The 14,431-nt window shown below is 37.4% G+C and overlaps 1 protein-coding gene and 1 long non-coding RNA gene across 8 annotated transcripts in view; one reads left to right on the forward strand and one right to left on the reverse strand.

Moving 5' to 3' along the window:
• Nucleotides 1-1,675, reverse strand: part of LOC112449047 (uncharacterized) — a 75,993-nt gene extending 74,318 nt beyond the window's left edge. For both annotated transcript variants that reach the window (XR_003037513.2, XR_009496688.1), the window contains exon 1: nucleotides 860-1,675. This is a non-coding gene — a long non-coding RNA (uncharacterized lncRNA). The remainder of the gene's footprint in view (nucleotides 1-859) is intronic.
• TRPC4 (transient receptor potential cation channel subfamily C member 4) overlaps nucleotides 291-14,431 on the forward strand; it is a 208,151-nt gene continuing 194,010 nt past the window's right edge. For 2 of the 6 annotated variants that reach the window (XM_059891956.1, XM_059891958.1), the window contains exons 1-2: nucleotides 1,761-1,845; nucleotides 7,045-7,115. The gene's annotated coding sequence lies outside the window, so the exon portion shown is untranslated. 6 annotated transcript variants of the gene reach the window in all.

Below are 14,431 nucleotides of genomic sequence, written 5' to 3' on the forward strand. Positions count from 1 at the left end.
GATTACAAAAAAAAAAAAAAAAAAAACCAACAGTATGCACATCACCCCAGTGGGTGATCCTTAGCAATTTCCTCTTTACTCATGTAAATACTCAAAAAGAAAAAAAAGCTCTCTTGTGAACTAAAAAATAAGTAAAAAATAAGACAGCCAAGAAGGAAATTCTCTTAATTTTGGGCTTTGGAGGCTGCGTGGGTCCAGCTTGCCGCCTACCCTTGACTCCCTTGGGGGAATATTTCTTGGGAAGAAAATGGTCCGCCTCCTCGCAGTCGTCAGAGCCCTGATTCCCAGAAGGTGTAACCACGCGTGGCTGGGACGGGGAGAAAGAGTGGCCACTCCTGTTGCACAAGCACACAGCCTGAGCAGCATCTGCTGAGATGCGACTGGAGACCAGTGGCTCACCCCAGGGCTTTCGGGAAATGAAAAAGAATCTAGTAGAACCAAGAGTCTCAAGCCGAGTAATCGCTAGCTAGGATTCCGCGTGGATTCCACTCTCTATTTTACAGATTGGACTCTCCAGTCTCAGGGTCGTGACCAAGCAAGCCTCCCGGAGTGACAAGCTGGGAATCACCGCGCCGCAGTGACCAACAAGTAAGTTATTGCCAACTTTGCCAATATATATGACATTTTCTCTAAACACTTTAATCTGATTTTCAGGTGTGAACACCACAGTGATGGCCAAAAGATAACTATAACTTTTATCCTGAAATCGTCAGTACGCTGATGGGACCGCTACCACCACCAACACACACACACACACACACACACACACTCAATACATCGCACCTGGAGCAACGGGACCTCGCGCGCCTAGGCTGGTGCGCACTTGGGGCGGGGGGTTGTTTAAAATTTGGAAACTTACTGATTTCGTTGGAAAGAGCGAGCTGGACTGAGGGTGGGTGGAACGCCGCCTCGTCATTTATTCATTGCGACTGTCTCCATTGTGGACACTAGTAGCGAGTCACAGACGCCTGTTCTTGCAGGGGAAGTCTGACACCTTGAGGACGCGAGAGGGGGTGCCGGGACCCCCGGGAGCCGGAGAGGGAGAAGCTTTGTGAGTTACCGGGTGAGGAGGGTGGAGGGCTACTTTTTCAAGTCGGGGGACCTGCCGCGCGGGGCTTGTTTACTTGGGTGGGAGCAGGGTGATCACCGGCCGGGTTCTGACGCGAACTGAAGTCGGACAGCCTGGGGGGTGAGCCCGCCGGGAGCCTGGAGGTGTGTCTGGCTCGCCTCCACGGTCACAGGGTGGGGTACCGGCCACCGACTGGACTGGATCACCGTTGGCTTGTGTGAGCTCGCCTGCCCAACGGGCTGACCCCAAACATCTGGCCCCGGGGCGGCGGAGGCTCTTCCCCGGGTCCTGCCCTCGCGCCGGTCCACCTCCACCGCCGCGCAGAGCGGCGCGTGGGACGCGCATCTTTCCGAGTGGTCCCCTCTGAACCCGGGCTGCGCTGACCCGGAGTCAGGCCGCCACCGGAGATGCAGGGAGGGGTGCCTTCCTCTTGGTTCGTCGGCTGACAGCCGTGGGAACGCTAACTTTACCCGGAGGGGTCCTTAAGGGCCGGGGGTGGGCGAGGTTCTCCTCCCCTGGCGCTCACCTCCCCCTCGCCCCAGGCCCTCCCCTCCCCCGCCTCGCGCGGCATCACTCTCAGAGCATCCTCACTCCGCCCAGTTCGGTGCCAGCTGCGTGGGCTCCAGCTTCGTGCGTTTTCCTTGGAATGCTCGGAAACTCGGCGAAGACTAAGGAGATCCCGTCGGAATTTGCCGGGCGTGCTGGCACCGGGCAAAGCACTCGCGCCGCCGGCCTCGACTCCAACCCCCTTCAGCCAGAAGATCGCAACTTTGCAGGTAAAGAGGGTGTCGCCTCAGAGCTCCATCTGGCCGGAGCCGCACCTTCCCTCGTTTCTGGGATCTCGGTTAAGTTTCTCAAGCTGCCTGGGAAGCCTGCTCCCTCTTGGGAGGCGGACATCCCTGGGGGTTACTAGATCCAGAGGCTCGGGCTCTGCAAGGTTTCTCTTTAGAGCTGGGGACCGGATCTGTGAAGCTTTCTGTGGTTGACCTGGGCTGAACGAGAGTTTGGGGATGTTTCTCAGCATCTTACCGCACCCGGCTTTAAAGCAGGGGAGAGGGCAAAGAGTGAACCCCCGGTGTGACTTATATGGTAAACAAAGCAGCAGAAGCCACGCCGTGGAGCTGGGGAGGAAAGCTGTTTTTAGCCTTTTACGCATTTGGGGAAGGTGGGAGATCTTGGTGGCCCCTGGGCGCATATAAGGGAGCTCTAGACTCTGGTACCTAACCTGGGGTAATAAAGAAAGGACGGTGGTCAATATCCTGTCAATTAAACTCTGCGTCATTTTCATTTTCTATCAAAACACGGAAACACTTCGATCCGTGTCGCTGGATCCAGACTAAGGGATTCCTAGTTCGCTTGGCTACTAAGATTCCAATTAAGCCAATGACCCTGTTTGCTACTTGGCTGAATCACTGAGATTCGCTGCACAACTTGTTGTTCTAGCTGAGAAGTCGGCTGCCTTTTGTGATGAGGTAACTAGAGAATCCTGGAAAGGGATGAAGGGCTGGGAGAGACTGAGACAGGGCGCTCCGGGACTTGCCTGTATTCACTGTGCTGTGTTCACTCTGGTGTATCCCTGTTCACATGCTTGCTTAGGGGGGCCCTTCTCAGTTAATATCCATAACTGTAAGATGCAGCAAGTTGGCTTACTCTGAGTAAGCACCAAGCCAAAAGAGTGGGAGGAAGCAGAAACAAGGTTTACTCCTTTTATTAAAAGGAAATTTACAACCGACTTGTAAAATTGAAAAAAAAAAATCAGTTCTCATATAATTTCTGGATTTCCTATTACAGTCATTGCTGCACAAAACATATTACAAAGTCTATAAGTGAAAAGGTTGGCTAGAGTTTGTTGTGTTTTTATTTTTTTAAGAAAAATTCTGAATTAGGGAGAGTAAGAACGTGTGGATATGTTAAAACATTGAAATCATGGGTATTGGAATCATTGGCTATTTAAACTTAGATGGTAATACCTACTTCTATACCCACTTCTAGTCACCCAGACAGTAGACCAAGACCTCTCCTTTTAAGTATGGTAGGCAAAAAGTCAGTAAGATAAAGGGATAACTAGTAGTTTAAATATTAGAATCAAAATTCAGTTAGATAAGTGCTTGCTAAAGAAGCACTTTAAGGACTGTGAATTAATGTAAATCAGCACATCAATAGAAGTTACCTTGGCTTTATCAAAGTATTTTATGCAAATATCTTGAATTAATGGAGGGTTAGTATAGGTAGAAAGAAAGCAAGCACTTTCCTCTTTCCTGAATGAGACCACTGACCTGCAGAGGCTTTCAGTAGAGTTCTGATCAGAGCTCAGTTACTCTGTTAAGCTTGATGTTGTGAACTGAAGAGCCAATAGATTCATGCCAAGAAAGTCACATATGAAGAGAAATACTAATAGGTTAATGAAATTGAGGCATAAGAGGTGCTTAATATTCACTGGGTGAATAAATATATAGTTAGATAGCTTAAATAAGGCATAGCAAGAAGATTCATAATTGCAAATTTAGAGAATTTCTTCCATTGAGGTGAGAACTTAAAGGAACATGGGCATTCATCAAAGCAGAACTAAGTGCAAGAGATATGACATGTCTCTTTAGTAAAACCTGTCAAATGTATTAACTCTCTTTCTGAAAAGCTTGGTTCTTGAAAAATGTGTTTCAGTTTACCTGCTTCATGGTCACTCTCACAGATACAAGAAGTGTAGTAAACTTCCATTACTTATAAGCTTTAAAGTTTTGTAATTTTACATTATTTATGTTTCTATGGCAGTTATTCCTGAAAAGTCAAGTTCAGATTACAAAGAAAAAACATTAGAAAACTAAAGTTCTATATGAATTCTATGGCCACTTCGGTTATTGAAGGTATAAGAGCTCAAATAACTTTCCACCTAAGTTTGTTGTTGTTTAGTCGCTAAGTCAGGCCCAATTCTTTGCAGACCCTGTGGACTGTAGCCCACCAGGCTCCTCTGTCCATGGGATTTCCCAGGCAAAAATACTGGAGTGGGTTGCCATTTCCTTCTTCATATAAGATAACCTCTATTAATTCATATTTTATATAAGTAGGAAACACCAGACATTGCTTTTATTCTTTCCGGTTAAAGGAAATTTGCATATCTTATTCAGTACACATATTTTAAATGTAAAGCTTATAATAAATGTGATAAATTTCTATTGAAGTACAAAAATAACCATTATGAATGTGCCAATTAACCCCTCTGAATTGAAAATACTTTCATAAATATGTTGCAGAAAATATTGTCATGATTTTGCACCTGCATGTTTAATTGCCAGGATAATTTATGACAATTCAGATCATTAACATATTTAGCAACTGAAAACTTACATGATCTACCTTTTCTAATCAATTCATACATGGAAACAAAAATAAAAATAGGTACATTTTTGTTCAGTAGTTAATATTGTGAATATCAGTGCTCAAAGAGAAAGGATTTTGTTAATAAAGATGGAGAAGAAATGATAAACACCAGCCAGGAAAGTAAAACTGTAGACTGAATATTTTCTTATGAAAATGTGATTGTTTGATTTCTAAAAACAAGCTAGGTGAAGGGAAGTATAAACTATTAAGTTTTCTTTTTTTCAAAATCATGATGGCTGAACATTTCATGAGATCAGATTCTAATGTGAATCTTTTCTTTTCAAGTTGTATTGTCTGGGCCGAACTGAAACTAGTGTTACTCACCTCATTAATATCTATGGAAAACCCACCAGAAGCATTTTGGTTCTTATTAAAAATGATGTTGAAGAGACAGCTCAAAACAAAAACCTTGTCTTTTCACCTAATTTATGCTTCATCACTCCCCACAACACATATTCATACCAAATAAACATTACAACTGATGAGTTCAACCCAACTTAAACCGGACATTTACTTCTGTGTAGTTGTGATGAAAAGCTGTTTTGGAACTATTAATATCTTTCCTCTCCTTATGTTTCCTAGTTCTAATCCTCCAAGCTGTATTGAGACCTTAATATTTTAAGAGATTTGAGAATATTTTGATCAGGAATGTGATATCATGGCTATATCTATTTAATCACTGCAAATATAGACCTGCTCTCTGAGAACATTGGTACTACCAAAATAACACCTATGATGAAAAAATACTTTCAGAAGAAGAAGCTCTTCATTGGTGGAACTGAAAATTAAAGACACATAGATCAAAAATATATCAATTTGAAACTATGTGGTTCCATAAACTATTCAGTACATGGAGTGAAATTCTTAAGTCTCAATGATTCTTCTGAAAGTTGTTTCACTTAAACAGGTTGTGAAAGAGAGATAATAGTTTCAGCAGTTGATCTTTTCTTGTAACTAAACTGTAGGTGATAACCCATTAATAGTAGTGCAGATTAGTCAATGCTTTGAAAAAACGTTTCCTTTGAAACTCGGCCGTGTCATTGAGTAATGGCTTCTTGAGAAGCAACAGGTGACACATGGGCCCAGTTTTACACATAAAATTCAAAATGTTAAGTAAAACATTAATTTAAAAGTAGGCCTCAATAGCTTTATCTAGCACGCTCCATTCTTTTTGAGAAATGGCAAGTGAAATGTAATGAATCAGATACACATTCATTATACTCTGCCTCTAGTGTGCTGTGGTCTAAAAATGTTGAAAAGTTACCATAAGTCATTTCCTTGTACAAATATTATCAATGGTAAAATTTACTTAAGACAGGAGGATAAGAATTATTACCAAAAAAGGAAAGTGGGAAAAAGAGAGTAAGTCAATATTTATGAGTACTTAAGGTATGCCAGGAACTATGCTAGAAACTTAAATTTTTTTATCTTCACATCTACCCTAACACTAAGGTATTATTACTAACTTTTAAAGAATCTGAAAAGGCTAAATTACTACCAAAAAGAAAAAAAAATCATAGAGTTTCTTTGTGGTAGAGTCAGAATTTGAACCCATGTCTCCTTGATTTTAAAGCCAATATTCCTTTTACTTGATTCTTATGGTTTCAAAACTAAAATTAGTAATCTTTTAATAAGATCCATGAGTTCATTGGATTCTTATAGCCATTTATTTATTTAGCTTTTCAAATGTTGTAACATTGGGACATAAATGACCTCATTATAACTCTAGAATTTGAAACAACACTGTGTTAACTAAGGCTCTACCCGTTTTGAAGCAGAGTAGGAGATGAGATGCTCAGCTCAAGCCAATTGCTCTCAAAACTATTTCCTTTATTACTCTTGAATCTATATGTAATGTGTGTGGAAAGAAAAAAAAAGCTTATTTTCAAGGATAAAATTCTAGATAATAGACTTTTAAATAGTTATGAGATTATAATTTCTAAAGAAAAATTGTCATTCAAACCTTGAAAACATCTGTAGGCTGTTGATAAAACGTCTTTGTTTGTACAAAACACAGTCATGTTAAGACAGGTTTGCGTTACATCTTATCAGTGTTATATGAAATTTCTAGAGAAGTGTTTTTCTCTTAATTTTAATTGCTTAATTATTTTGCATGTCCCTTGGTATTTAATGAAGGGAGCACTCTTTCATGCATCCCAAAAGACATGGTTCAGCTGGTGGACCATTTTAACGCATTTGCCATTTTTTAAAAAAAAAACATACACCTGCATTTAAAACCAATGTGCTTAAATCCAAAAACCCATTGACATTGAAGTTGAGGAAATACATTTTTTGAATATATGTCATATATGACAAAAATTAGCACTGAAGTGATACCTATTCAGTAGATATTATTTGAATGTTAGTAAATGGATAATTGAATAAATAGATGAGTGACGCACGAATTAGATCTTCATCTTTGCATTTTCGGGCACAGCTCCCTCTCTATAGAATAACTTCTCTCTTACTGCTTCCTGTCAAAATGTTCTCCAGGCACTAAACCTAGCTCAATATCACTGTCTCCTTGAAAGCTTCCTTCATGTCTCCAGGTGTCTCAAGTATAAATACAAGCTAAACCCTTGTTATGGTCTACCTTACAGATGGATAGAGGTCTGTCTCCTACACTAGGCAGTAAGCTCCTTTAAGAAACCCAGAGGATACTCAAAAACATGTGAGTTTTAACGTGACTTAGACTGTCATAAATATTACACTTTTGCAATTAAGCATACTTATTTCATAGTTTTATAATTCCATTGCTAAACTGTGAGCTTATTTATTTATCTAATGAAGCCATTATAATAATAATTTGCACTTATATGATATTGTGACTACTGTATTACTTCCTATGTTATAAACATTAACCCACTGATACTCAGTGGACATAACTTCCAGTCAACTGGTGACTCTATAATGCTCATTTCCACAGAATTTATATAGTCAGTTATTAATGTGTTTTAGTTTAAGTGGTGCTGTGCTCAAATTCTTAGGAGGGAGCTTCTGTTCTTTTACATCATAAGTGTGATTAGAGTTGAAAGAATATTTCTCAGGAATACTTACTAAACTCAAGGCAGTCAGAGACTTCTTTGGTGTGATTACAATCGTTAAATTAAGCTGAGAATTCATGTCAAAGCCTTGACAGCCTATGATGTCCAGTTGTGGGTGGCATGAGCTTTTATTTTTTGGAGGGCGGTTAGTAACTTTTTATTCTGCCTGGTAACCTTGTTACAAATGAAAGTTTATGAACAGTGTTCTTCCCTTTGTTGTTGTTTAGTCACCAACTTGTGTCTGATTGTTTGTGACCCCGTGGACTGTAGCCCACCAGGCTCCTCTGTCCATGGGATTTCCCAGGCAAGAATACTGGAGCAGGTTGCCATTTCCTTCTCCAGGGGATCTTCTCAACCCAGGTATGGAACCTGCCTCTCTTGCTTGGCAGGTGGATTCTTTACCACTGAGCTGCCTGGGAAGGTCTCAGGTACCCTACTATACTTTCAATATATTTTACCTCCAAATGATGGTGAAGAAGCTACACAATTGAGTTAGCTAATACCCTGTGCATACTGGGATCATAGTTCATAGCTCAATGCATCACAATTTTTATTTTCACAGAATTAAGATACTTAGTGTTCAACATATGCTTTTTGAATGGGTGAATGGAATGAATGAATGCATGGGTGATTGTTGTCAGCTGCTATGCTCAACCTCTGTATTTTAATATGCTCTTCTTTCAAGGAACTGGTCACATACCTGTATGAATCACCCCAAAAATGATGGATGGAAGGACAGGAGTGATGCATAATGTACATTGGGTGAAGGGTGGAGAGTCCATCGTGTTTTATATATAACCATCCCAACTGTTTGTGAAACAGGGGTATCATTTTATATAAAAATCTCCTTCATGATAGGGCTGCATACACCAAAGATCACACTGAAGACTACACTTTAAATGGATTCTCTTCTATGGTGGTCGTAGTTTGAGAAGCAATTTTTGAATTCATTTAATTGTATAGTGATACACACACACACACAATATATATATATATATATATATATACACACACACATATATATGCATTTAAACATATACCAACACTTAAAACCTGCTTTTGAATTCATTAATTAAACATAAATTATATATATATATCTCCATCTGTATGTATTGTATATGTATATATAAGTAAGTAAACCTGTACATATAGCTGTATATAATGCCATATAAGTAGTACAGAATGAGAAAGAGTGGGAGATTGCTCCTGGGGACAGGTTCTTAAGATGATGCTTGCAGAGTAATTACCAGAGATAGTGAGATTAAAATTGTTAGCAAAGAAGGTAGAGTAACCCATAAAAGACAATAGAAGTTATTTGCTGGTGTATTAGTGTCCCTATGGAATGGTTAGACATGTACTGAATGACTTGGAAGGTCATCTAATTCAAAAGATTTTTTTTAAAGATATACTCTCATATCTTACCAAATGCTTTTTTTTGAATAGCAGATACATATTGTATACATATACACACACACATATATATACACACATGGAATGTTTGATGAAGGACTTATTTAATGCATGACAGTCATCCCCACTAAATGCTAAGAATAAAGAGGTACATCTCACCTTTTTTGTTTACGATTTCAAAAAAAGATTCTCCTAAGCCTCTTAGTAACATGTTCAAGTGTCCCCTGTTATCTTGTAGACATTTTGCTGTTTTATTGTCACCTGATCTCTTCTCATGGAAATGGAAAACTCATTAAGAAAATAACACAAGTCAAACTAAGATAACAGTCTACAATTGAAATTAAAAACAATGACATTGGGTCACATCGGAAGAAATCCAAATCCATCTTCTCTTCCTTGTCTCAAATTATTGTTTCCTATAAAAATAGCACTTAGAGTTTCCAACTATAAATTTATGTTCAAATTACATAACATTATTGACACAGTTAACGATGGTGCTTTCCTTTTATATATAGATATTACTGAGTTAACCATTCAAAGGAGATACATTGTTTTCCAAAGTCTTGATGGATTTATGGTGATATACCCACATGGTTCCCAATCCCCATTTGAACCAATGAGGCAAACTTAAGAGAAGAAGACCATTTTAAAGCTAGGGGTGTCTTAACTTGGATCCTCACACCCCTATCCCATTGCCTTGGGACATAAAACACTTTGGCCCAAGAAAGTCTTGTATGGACCCATTCTAGAACCATCTAGGAGTTCTCAATACGCCCTGTTCGTGTTTTCTAGGAAGCCCTTATGTCTACAGCTGAGGATGTATTGAAGACCTCGAAACCTCATGACCTTAAATTTGGGGAACAAAAAAGGGACTGCAGTCAGCTACATTCTTCTTTGTGGAATAGTTTTTTGGGAACTTCATTCCTAGGGCTATCCACTATTTACCAGGATTTTTTATTTTCTGAGAATCATCATGTGAAATAATCAGAGTGCCTATCTCTAAGCCTCTGAGAGCCTCTACAATTAAAGAGAAACAAATATTTTTAAAGAACACTCAAATATTAGGGTTATCATTGCTCCGTAGGATATTAAATAGCTTTGTATCTAAAAAAAAGATATGTCTCCCTGTATGTGCTATATAAAAAGAAAATGTTGGCAGAGGCAAAAGACTTACTTGCTTATCTGGTTCATTTTAACCTCACAGCTTAACATTCTGATTTGTAATGTGCAAGCTACTTAGAGAACTGAACCGCGCATTTTCATTTAGCACTCCAGCATGTTCTTGGAACAAAGTGAACCAGCAAATGATTTTGCCCTTTCATGAATAAAAGAAGCCTTAATGAAAAAACATTTCATTATAATAGTACTTATGATAAAGAATTTTCCCCAATATATAAAATATCAACAATTTTAACCTGAAGAACGAAAACTGCTTTTTGTTTGTTGTACTGAACAGGGAACCACTAAAACCAGAACTTTCTAATCTTCCTAAATATTTTCTTACTAGTTATTACATTGCTATAATTGAAATATTGGGAACAAATATATATTAAAAATCACCTCTTTTTACAGTTAATGGTTTTTGTAAGCACAAAATGCATAAAGTCTGTTTTATAATGCAATATTTTAGCCTCTGATTTTTTTCTTAACGTTGATGTCTACAAAATAAAAATAGAGACAGGAGACAACCTGATTGAGAAGAAGTCAACACACCATGTTTTTGAAATGATCCATTGTTGAATAGCCTAGATATATTTGAACCATATAACCCTGGTTCATTTCGGTTTACTTAAAGTTATTTGAAAGCTGAGATACTCTCTAATAAGTTAAGATCTTCAAAAATATACAACGATTGTGTGTCAAATATTGAATATGATTAAAGGTAGTCTCTACTCATAGAATATATTGCTATTCAGTAGCTTTTAGGAGTGTTTCATAGTCTGACAGAACTTATTTTGATTTTAATCATAATGAAGTGGATATACAGGTATAATAAAGACAGTGACTGCTCAAAGGGTTTCATGTATCCTTTGGTTCATCTCCAATGCAACATTCCATATCTACTGTTTGCACTCCATCCATCATTATACCTACAGATGAACATCTGCAATTGCCCGGTTGGTCCTGTGTGTAGGGCGGCTCCCGCATAGACTGGAGGTTAATGACAGAGGAATGGCCATATAGGAACCCACATTCCCTGCTGCCTCTATCAGATCAGGTTATTTCCATAGGTAGATGGCAACTATGATGAACATTTATTTTCCTGGACATTTATAAAAGTGTGTTAAGGTTCTGTATTCATGGTGAAATTTAATTGCAACCTCTAATGAATTATGGCTTCAGATAAAATACTCTAGTTTCTTTTCTGTAAGTTAGAGATCAAAGTTTCTTTCTAATATATTTAAGAAAATTTCATATCAAGTAGGGCTTAAGCAAAGGATTTTAATAAAGAGGATTTCATATTGTTACATTCTTTCTTGATATACAAGAAGGGGCAGAATTAAACTATTGGGCTTAAGACAAATGGTCAGTTGTACTCTGCTCCATTATGATGGGAAAGTCATTATGTGGTTGAAACTGGGATTTCTGCCCATTTTTTTGCTTTACACTGAAATGAATGCTAACCATAATTATAAGGATAAATGCTATATGAATTCACTATAAAAGTTTGTGTGAATATTTTAAGTGTCTTTTGTGAAATAGCAAATACTTAAGATATACTACTGATTTATTATCACTACTCATTAATTTTGAAAAGAATTTGACATTTTAATTTTAATGCATGCAGCAAACACTTTCAGTTTATTTTCCTAAAATTCATAGCAGCACTTTGAGTTTGCCTATTATTTGACATATATTATGAGACCAAGCAATACAAAATATTTATCTGTTGATGAGCTATTGTTGTCTTTTTTATTTCTTATCACAGAAAATGGTGGAAATAAACTTGAAGGACAGTATATTGATCTTTTAAAAAATAAAATTTTATACATAGAGACACATGCATTTGGTAGAGGAATGGACTGAGTTGGATAGATTTGATTTTTTTAAGAACAATTATAAATCTGTTTTATTTTTATTTTAGTTTTCTTTTATATTATTATCATTGCGGATGCTACACCTGCTGTCCTCAGATGCCCTCTGCCATCCATCTGTAGGCAACCAAGAGTTGTCTTAAGCATGTTTAGTGTCAGTGGGCCAAAACTTTTCTCAGTTTTTGTTTGATTGAAAATGTTTTTATTTGATCTCACTTTTAAGGCTGTTTCTATTGTTTGGAGTATTCTAGATTAGAAATTTTTTTCTTTCAGTACTTTATGCTCCTCAGTTGACTTTTAGCTTCTATCATTTCTGCTGAAATGTCAACCATCAGTCTGATTATGGCTCCTTTGAGGGCAATATGTTCTGTATTTTTGGTTGCTTTTATGCTTTCTTTTAGTCCTTTGTTTTCATTAGTTTTACGATTATGTACCGAACTGAGCTTTTTAGATTTCTGTTGCTTGGTATTTGAAACACGTTTTAAATATGACTTGATATCTTTTATCAGTTTTGGAAAATTCTTGTTCATTAACCTTCAGAGGTGGTTTTGCACTTACCTTTTCCCCTTTAATGCCTCCAATTATTCATATTTTTTTCTTTTTACTCTGTGCCATATTTCTAGTATTCTTTTATTAATTATTCTTTTAATGTATTTCCATGCATATTTGCTTTCTCTGCTGTTATCTGGATATTTTGAATGGTTTTATCTATCCTCTGGCAGGCAGATAAGATGGGAGTAAACATCTTAAATCAATCAGAACCTGAGCAGATAAGAGGTTAATTTCAACCTTTGCAAGCCTATGAACCCCTTGTTGATGCCCAGGATCTGTTATAGGACCCCAGGGTCTGAACACCTTGGCTATGTAGTAAGACCACTCCTCCTTTAAGGTTCCAGGATAATGAATTTTACCTCTGCAGTTTTGCAAGATTGATGAATACCCTGCCCTAAATTTCAGCAGCTTTCTTAATTATTTTCCTGCAAAGCTTAAGATTTTAACAAATGCTTTGAGAAAAGAGCTGCTGAGTGTAAGACATACCTCCATCTGTCTCCCTTCTTACCAGGACATGAGACCCTTGTATTTGCCTTGGCAAATGTTGAGAGGAAATGTGGTTTGTAGAAGGTCAAGTCATCTCTCAGTCGTCTCTCTCCAACTAAGATACTGACTCTTCAAGTACTTGTTAGCTTTGCAACTCTTTTTTAAGTTGATTAAAAAAATTTTTTTTAATTTAAATTTATTTATTTTAACTGGAGGCTAATTACAATGTTGTATTGGTTTTGCCATACATTTCATATTGAAGTATAGTTGGTTTACAATGTTGTCTTAGTTTTAGGTGTACAGCAAAGTGATTCAGCTATACATAAACAAATATCCATCTTTTTTCAGATTCTTTTCCCATAAGTTATTAGAGTATTGAGTAGAGTTCCCTGTGCTATACAGTAGGTCCTTGTTGACTTTTTATATATAGCAGTGTATATATGTTAATCTGAGCCTCCTAATTTATCCCTGTCCCTACCTTTCCCCTTTGGTAACCATGTTTGTTTTCGAAGTCTACAGGTCTGTTTCTGTTTCGTAAATAAGTTCATTTGTATCATTTTTTTAGATCCCACTTATAAGTGATATATGCTATTTGTCTTTGTCTGACTTAACTTCACTTAGTATGATAACTGCAGCTCTTCTCTAGATAGAGATTTATTTGCTTGTTTGTCTATATTTACCCAGCTTTTCTAAATGTTATCAAAAAAAATATTAGGCCACTACATGCCATTCTATCATAGTCAGAAACACAAGTACTTCTTTTATATTTTGAATTTACTGCCAAAAAATTTAGTCAAAGCGTTTAAAAGAAAGAAATTATACGTATATGGCATAGTATAGACGCATAATTATACCCACAGAGAGAGAAATGTAACAACTGCAATGTAGTTTCAGAATTTTTAATCTGATTTTTATTAGCTCAGAAATAACATTATTCTTACAAAATTACCAAGTCTTTGACTTTAGAACAATCATTTTAAACAACCAATTTAAAGCTATTTTGTATAAAATAATAAATTCTAAGTAAAACCTTATTAATGTGACTCAAATCAATTGTAATGAAGTTTCAACTAATAGCTCTTTCTTACTGAATCACAAACACAGTATTAACTGAACAAAAAGTAGAGTGATATAATGCAATAGCAATTTGACCTCTTTGTCACTGAGGTGAGATTTTTCTTCAGGCCTGTGGTTTTCTGAGTAATCTTCATTTCTCCCATTCAAAGTCCATTACATAAAGACGGGAAAGTGTCAGTGATCACTGCTGTTTGTGTTCCAGTTATAACTGTTACGGCTGAAATTGCCTAAAGCCTGATAAATTTCCTTAAAGGTGTTCTGTGGATGTACCCAACACGATAGTACACCTTTTCCTTTAACTTGAGGCATCAGCCAAACCTGCCTATGAGATATTGTCTCTGAATCCTTCATCAGTATCACTTCAGCATTTGATTACCGTATCT

This window comes from Bos taurus, chromosome 12 (assembly GCF_002263795.3).
Source record: "Bos taurus isolate L1 Dominette 01449 registration number 42190680 breed Hereford chromosome 12, ARS-UCD2.0, whole genome shotgun sequence".
Taxonomy (NCBI): Eukaryota; Metazoa; Chordata; class Mammalia; order Artiodactyla; family Bovidae; genus Bos; species Bos taurus.